Source organism: Euprymna scolopes, chromosome 18 (genome assembly GCF_053919585.1).
Source record: "Euprymna scolopes isolate OS-2025 chromosome 18, ASM5391958v1, whole genome shotgun sequence".
Taxonomy (NCBI): Eukaryota; Metazoa; Mollusca; class Cephalopoda; order Sepiida; family Sepiolidae; genus Euprymna; species Euprymna scolopes.
The window spans coordinates 25,526,441-25,534,999 of NC_136499.1; the positions used below are offsets into that span (position 1 = coordinate 25,526,441).

The 8,559-nt window shown below is 33.8% G+C and overlaps 1 long non-coding RNA gene across 1 annotated transcript in view; it reads left to right on the top strand.

The window, feature by feature from the left end:
* Positions 1-5,240, top strand: part of LOC145297538 (uncharacterized) — a 66,016-nt gene extending 60,776 nt beyond the window's left edge. The window contains exon 3 of the long non-coding RNA XR_013870263.1: positions 5,061-5,240. This is a non-coding gene — a long non-coding RNA (uncharacterized LOC145297538). The remainder of the gene's footprint in view (positions 1-5,060) is intronic.
* The last annotated feature ends 3,319 nt before the right edge of the window (positions 5,241-8,559 follow it).

The window sequence follows — 8,559 nt, forward strand, 5'->3', positions numbered from 1 at the left end:
TGGATTGCTCTTCTAACCGGATCATGTTTAACACTTGTAGCGTTTTCACTATTATTAGCCCATCATCACGATACAAGTTTATGTCGTTTCTAGTAATAGTGTTATTTTTGTCAAATTATAAATGATATAAAATCCTACGAGATCTATTGCTTCTGCAGAGTCCAGCTATCTCATTAACACCCCGAAAAAGTCACTTTGTCCATGTTTAGCTCATTGTTCTCCACACACACACACACACACACACACACACACACACACACATATATATATATATATATATATATATATATATATATATATATATATATATTGTAATGTAATAGCTTTCAAAGTTAGTCTCTTCACTTCGTAGTTCATTACATTAAAAAAAATTATTACAATATTGTTGCGTTTGAAACTACCAAGTCAACAAAATTATTTCTTTGTCACATTTTAGTAGCTTACTCATCAAATATATTCCTCAAAACACACACACACGCACACACACACACACACATATACATATATATATATATATATATATATATATATATATATATACCTGTCTCGGTCATGTAATACATGTTATATCCGAGATATAAGGGGCTCATATCGTCTAGTCGCATCACGATATCGGTTTTCAAAGCTTTCTTGAACATTCTTGCATATTATAGATTAAGAAACACAAAAGGCATCCAAAGTCAATTTACATTTTCATGTAAATTGACTTAATCAATCGTATTTTACTGAAATGAAACGCATTAACATTCCTTTGCATATATTGCCACACCTACGTGCGAAGGGTGATGTTGGGGTTAAGATTCTAACATTGCTCGAAACGAGAGCAAAGTATGTGAATTAAGCAACAAGTCCAAACTGAGGAGCGATGGGGCAATGTACTAGCAACTCAGAAAGGAAAAAAAACAAAACATTATTATTATTATTATTATTATTATTATTATTATTATTATTATTATTATTTGCTCATCAGGAGCTTTCACACAGGTCTTCAGAGATCTTTCCCTGAAAACAGCTAGTGGTGTCCACTGGAAGCTGAGTGACAGCAAGTCTCCCCAGGTTTTTAGTACTTTCCACCTCTTTCGATGGCATTTGCAAATAAATTTGCATTATCGCACCAGTTGCTTGCTATTGATTTCTCGTTGGCAGCAGCTATTGGTCTTACACTGGGATTTGAGTGGCAATAAACCTCCCGAAAGTCACATTATTATTATTATTATTATTATTATTATTATTATTATTATTATTATTATTATTATTATTATTATTATTGGCTCACATGGAGCTTTCACACAAGTCATCAACGATCTGATTGGAAACCTGTGGTGTTCTCTGGAAGCTGAGTGACAACAAGTCTTCCCAGACGTCCAGCTCTCTCCAGCTCCTTCGATAACATTTGCAAATAAATTTGCGTCATCGCAACAGCCTCTTACCATTGATTTCTCGCTGGCAGTGGCCATTGGTCTATACTGGAATTTGAGTGTCACTAAGCCTCCCCAAGTTCCCAGTTCTCTTTGGGCTGGTCCAGCGGAGGTCTGGTCAGCGCTCTCTCCTCGGTCTTTCCATCCTCCTTGACCCTTCTCGGCTCTTTGGTATCACTTTTTTGGGGGGTGACGGTGATAAGACAGTGGGAGGGGATGCGTGATGGGGGTGTAGAAATTGTAGATATGCAGCTTCAGTGTTCTTCATTCCCTGTAACGCTTCTTTATTATATTGTATTATTATATTATTCTCCGCATTCAAGGGTTTTCCTTTATATTTCAGCAGTTTTCATTATCGTTACTCCTTGTATTTTTACAGCCATTCCTGATTCCAATTTCTGCCATTCTTTTTTCAAAGTTTTTTGGAATTGTTCCAAGTGCTCCTACTATTATCGGTATTATTTTGATTTTCTTCATCATTCAAATCCCTTTCAGCTCTCTGGCTAGCTCTGTGTATTTGCTCCGTTTCTCCTTTTCTTTCATACTTACCCTGTGGTCAGCTGGGACAGCAAAGTCTACAATTTGACAGAATTTTTGTTTCTTGTTAATTATTACGACATCCGGTCTTCTTACTTGGAGGGGTTTGTCCGTCTGTATGTCCATGTCCCATAGGATTTTGTGGTTCTCGTTTTCGAGTATTGTTACGGGTTTATGCTTGTACCATTTGTCTGTACGTTCAAAATGCAGCGTTTGCACAATTCCCAGTGCACCGCCTTTCCCACTTGGTCGTGCGTGTTTTTGTATTCCTTTTGGGCCAGTTTGCAGCGTTCACTTACTATATGGTTTATCGTTTCGTCTCTTTGTCCACAGAGTCTGCATTTGCTGTTTTCTTGTGTTTTATCGGTCTTTGCTTTTATATGGCTGGTTCTTATCGAGTTATCTTGTGCTGCAGTTATTAGAGATTCAGTTTCTTGGTTTATATGTCCTTTTCGCACCCATGTCCAGATGTTTTCGTTATTCTCATATTTTGTTATTCTTATTAATCTTCCGTGTAGTTGTTTCTCTTCCCATTTTTTCTCATTTGTCTCTCTGTTTTCTGTTTTTTTTGTTTTTTAAAGTGTCTCTCGCTGCCATAATTATCCTTTCAGTATTTTGCATTCTGTATTTTTCTAGTTCTTTTTTTTTTGTGTGTCATTCACACAGTTTTCTATGCAGACCAGTCCTCTCCCGCTGTCTTTCCTTTTCACATAGAGTCTGTCAATATCGTCCTTTGGTTGTAGTGCATTATGCATGGTCATGAGTTAACTGGTCTTCTGGTCGAGCTGTCTCAGTTCTTCTTTTGTGCACCCTATAAACTGTCAAAAGTATCTTACTAGTGATACTGCCCATATATTTATACCTTTTATTAGGTTTCTGCTATATAATTTCGTTTCTACGAGTTTCCTTGTTCTCCTGAGGCATTCCTTTCCAATTCTCTCTTTTATTTCTGTTGCTTTGATGGTGTCCGCTTCCAGAATTCCCAAGTATTTAGAGTCGTCTTGTTCCCCTAGTGCCCTCATCTCAGTTTGGTTGGGCAGTTCCATGCCTTCTGTCGTTTCCAGTTTTCTCTTTATTATAACTAGCAGTGCGTACTTTTCCATTCCAAATTCCATTTGGATATCTTGGCTGAAGATCATGAGGGCTTTGTTTAATTTTCTTTCAGTAATTTCTAAGAAACCAAAATGCATATTTCTAAGGCTAACACTTGATTTCCAAATGAGGCACATAGATAACCAAGTGTTCCATCAAAATAATCTTTAAACGTTGAGTTAATAAAAAAATTGAACAACATTTATTTTCCTTTTCCCAATTGGATGCTTAATTATGCTATAGCAGGTCAGTGCAAAGGTTTCTGCGGGTTTATAGAAGGAGCATTTTAAACCATTGTAATTTATTTTATGCAAATTGATATTACTTAAATCGATTTATATTTATAACTTTCTCTTTCAGATTATTAAAACACCGTTTATATTTTTCTGCAATATTCTCACCTATATGATCCAAAAAATAACTTTCTTTAGTCAGCAGAAAGGAGGTCATCTTCTATCATGATAATGCTCGCCCTTACACAGCACTGCTGACCAAAGATTTCCTAGGAAAATTTTGTTGAAACATCTGATCCCATCCTGCGTATTTTCCTGACCCTCGGATTATCATTTATTTCGAGGATTATAAAACAATTTGGATGGCCCTAGATTAACATCATAAAAAGAGACTAGGCATGAAATAGATTCATATTTCACATCAAAACCTAAAAAATTTTACGAGCGATGCATTTATAAGCTCGTTGACTGAGAGAATCAAGTCAGAGGGAGAGCAAAGTCGTTATTGTTGTAAATAAAGATTTTTCAAAAACAGTTTTTCATTTTGAACTCAATATTTTAAATATTCAAAAACTTTTGCACCGACCTAATAGTTTATCTTTATTTTGGCCTTTTCTTAATTTTGTTAGATTCCAGGAGAAGAATTCATCTGGTCTGGTGGAGTGTCCAGTGTTGTGTATTGGCTGTGTGTATATTGGGGACGACATATAATGGTGACGGGTAACGACATTTATAATCGATGGTAAACAGTTCATATTTATAATAGGAGCTTGATGTAAAAAGAGACGTAAACAGTTCTTTTAACACGGGGGGTTCATTATTTATGATGGGAATACCATTAACACTTTTGAGGAGGAGGGCAGACAGTTAACACTTTTGAAAGGTGTTAGACAAAGTTCATTTTACAAAAACGAATCACGAAAACACATTACCTTTCGGCTGGAAGATGACAAAGGAAGGCTTACAAAACAGGATGATCTTTTTTCTTCCAGCTGGTTATGATGATCATGATCGGGTATTCGAATACCTTTAGATTTCTACATTGTCTTGTCTCCCTTTCTGATTCGCTTCCAAAAGGGATTCAGCTAACTCAACTGTTTTCTCTTCCGAGTCCTCTAGCTGTGACTCCCATCTGTGTCTCTGACCTCTGGCTCAACTGATTGATTTCGAACCCTCTTAACTGAATATATAGCCTATCGTTATTTGTAACGTCAGAAACGTGCTCAACCATGTGAGAGTCCCCGCGTGGATTCTACATATTACACATGTCTCCACACGCCTTTACAACACAAAGAAAATTACTCAATCCATTGTCTATTATTCCTAACTGACCTATCTTTGTTTTATAATAATTTCTACTATAATGGCAATTCACTAATTCCTAGGATCGCATCTAAATAGCAATATGTATTCACTTTTAACTTTTAATTACTGGGTTCAATTCTAGCTTTTTCCTTTAATAAATATTATTTTCAAACTTATTTACGGCGTTCCTCTAATTACTGGCATCTGTCCCCTTCCACATATAACATTCATTTAAGTTTTGTTACTTGAGATAACATTACTGAATGAAGGTGCGCTATTTCTTGTATAAGCCAGTGTATAGCGAGGTAAACGGGGTCATACTTGGGCTTCAAATTTCTTATGAATATTTGGTCAGAGTTTTCTTGTAGGGCGAAGTATTCTCGGTGCTTATGCACTTAGATTACCGTGCTAATTTTTAAATAGTATTTTCAAGTTAAATTCAAGTTTTACCATATCTTTTTTGGTACTCTTGCAGAATCTGACCCGAATCCTCGGGATTTTCCGTCAATGATGGTTCGGACTCGACCAACAGTCACCGGATTAAGTCGAGCAAGGTAACAGACGTATACGAATTTCGAAACAATAAAAATAGAAATACAATAAATAAAAAAATAAAAAAATCTACTGTAAATTTACTGAATATATTTTTTTTTCAAGAAAAGTTGCATTTTGTATTGTTTATTTACTTTTATTATTTTTTTGCATTTTTTATCAATAAAAGTTGGGGTTTTTTTTCAATATAAGATGAATGTTTTTTATTAATCGTAAACTTTTAGGTGAAAGTACAGTTGTTTTTTGTTGTTGTTTTTGTTTTTTTTTAACTTACAATTATTTGGGGGTGGATTCTTAAAAGAAAATTGGCAGGACACGTTTTTTTATTTTGTTTTGTAAAGAGAGTTTTTTTATATAAGAAAAGATGAATGGTTTTTATGAAAACCGTAAATTGTCAGGTGAAAGCACAGAAAAGTTTTTTCAAGAAAATTTACAAATTATTTTTGTCAACAAATGTTTAAAAAATAAACAGAAAAAATAACCCCATCACCTAAAAAATAATTTTAAAATTGCATTTTTTTATACCAAAAACAACAAAAAAAAAAATGCCGATTAAGGGTCCCAACATTTGAACAACGCTCGGTTTAATTTGGTGATTGTCGGTTGAGCCCGAGTCATAATTGATGGAAAATCCCGAGGATCCGGGTCAAATTCTGCAAGATTACACTTTTTTGTTGTTAAATTGTTAGGTGAAAGCAGAGATTAATTACAAAAATCCACTTCCTTTCTCATGTTATAATGGCCTTTAAATAATAACGTTATTATTTCAGCACGTTAACATAAGTGCATAAGTACCATATTGTCACGTGAGTTTGGCTTGACAAACCTCAGTACGAAGAGACTGAAAGACAGTCTAGGATGGTGCCTACTAAGTAATTCAAACACTGTATAAATTATAGAGGCCCATATGCTTTAGAAATGCTATGATATTACTTTTATTGTTGTTGTCTCAGAAAGTCCCACCAAGTTTCTAGCGTTAAAGATTTATTTTCCTGGTGCGAGTTAGGAGTTTGAACTCTAACAACGTTTTTGGTTTATTGTAATTTGAGCTCCACATTTATATTTTAGTTTCTTGAGTAAGTAGATGTACCTCAGGTGCATACGACAGATGGTTGATTTGGTCAAATAAGTGTTTTCTCGTCGGGTTTATCTACGGGCAATAATGGCGGAAAAAAAGATAGGGGGGGGCATAGTTTTGAAAGACAGTTTATCATAATTTTTTTGTAGCTTTCCGACTACTTTTTAATTGCATTTGAAAGATTCAAGCCTAAAATTAATTTTCAAAAAGAAAAAAGAAAAAATTTGTACACGTGAAAAAAAACAACTTATAATGAAAAATGTTTTCACGGCGACATTCGGAAACTGACAAATTCAGCTAAATTTTAAAGTTAAATAAATTCATTGTAAAAATCCTTTGAAAGATAAATAGTTTTCTGTGTCTATTTCAAAGATAATTTGTAAAGTAAAGTTCTTTAAATATAAAATAAAAAAAACACCTTTTTCTACAAAAACATTAGCTAATTATAGCTCCCAAAAGTTAGAAGCTTTCACTTCGTTCCATCAAAACAAAATGAAAGTCGTTTAAATATGGATTCTACGGAAGCCCAAAATGTCAGAAAGTCAAAAGGCTGTCTGAAAATGACGCCAGATAGTTATAGGTAGGTCGGGAGTGCTAATTTTCTTGTTTTTTCCTCAGTCGTGTATTTCAATACTTACCTTTTTTTCATCGAAGTGTTTTGATACTTATCGGAGACATTCCCATACTAAATCTAAGAACACTGTCAGGCGCCTATTTGAATGAAATTTCATAAAAATCGACCCAGTCGTTTAGGAGTCCATAGGGAAGTAAGAACCCACACACACTTTCTTTTATATAATAGATAGATAGATAGATAAAACTACTTGATTAATTTACGTGAGTTTTTGTGTGATATTTTCCTTCCGTTACGAGTACATGCATATATATTTTTCTTAATTTGTTTTTGATATTGAGGACAAGCATTTAACTGCTATGCCAACCTTATATCATTTTTTAACTGCCGTGTGACTTCATAACAGGGATTTCTTAGTTTGAAATAACATTTCCCATTTTAGGTGCGTCTACACAGCTTTCTATAAGGCTCTGTCTGTTGGTCAGACGGTCAAACGTCCTTGGGTTTGAAACAGCATATTCGTTGGTCTGTTACGCTTAAATTTGAAATATAATATTAGTACTTAGCCAAAACCTGACCCAACCATGCATCGGCATTTTCCGACATGGATACGTAATCAGCCAAGAAGTCATGAAGGCTACCATAGATGATTGAGTCAAAACACTGGGGGGGGGGGGAGCTGTAAAACAAGAAAGTGGCTTAGAAATTTGATCTAGGTTTACTTTCGGCAATAGCGTTACTCTCGCTTCCCTTTTTTGTCCATTAGTCCTCACATTCCATGAGAAATGTTTATGACAAAGAAGAAAGAATTGCAGTTTTCTGAGTAAAAATCTGTTCCATCTAACACTTATCGTTGGCAAGTTTTTGTTGAAACAAAACAAAAAGAAAACAAAACAAAAACATGCAACAGCCTACATGAATAGAAATTTAAAGAATCATATTCAAATTAATTTAGTTACGCAGTTAAATCCACCACAATGCATTTTGCTTTCTTTGTAAACAGGTGATCCTTTCAACATTTTGTAAGAAGTTGAAAATAAAATAATGAATTACTCGACAGAAGTCGTTCAAACTGGTGTTAAAATACTTAACAAATATCCATGTATGAAACGATTGAAAGTGTTGACTGCTATCAGCATCCAATCATTTTATAGAGATTAAAAAATATTAAATTAACAAAATTAATAGTGCTTATTTAATATTAATATTAAATCAATATTAAAATCAATATAAAAAACTGCTTGCAAAAAATGGTGAACAAAATAGCACAAATTTATTTATGTATTTACGTGTTAGGTCTCAAAAAAGAAAAGATAGCACACCAAAAATTGCGAAAAATGGTTTAAACAAGAATAAACACTTTTTAACGGCGAAATGTCTCGTCCGCCATTTTCTGCTTACACTAAGGCCGATAGCCAAGAGACATAATTCAATTTTTAATATCATACATTTATCTTGATAATAACAGCTAAAAATCGTTTATCAATCGTAATTTATTTTATAAAAACAAAAATACTGGATGAATTTGTGTAAATTTTGGTGGACAGGCTTTAAAAAATATATATATAAGCATGTACATAATAAAGCTTTTTATGCAATTATAAATGTTTTAATATTAGGATACAACTCGACAAGCGTTCAATCAATCATAGATTTATAACATTCGGTTCAATTAATAATTTAATAACTAAATGTTACCGCAATAATCAAATGTATCCGTCAAAATCCTATTAAAAACGAGTTGGTAAAAAAAGACAGAGTTAAAAATAA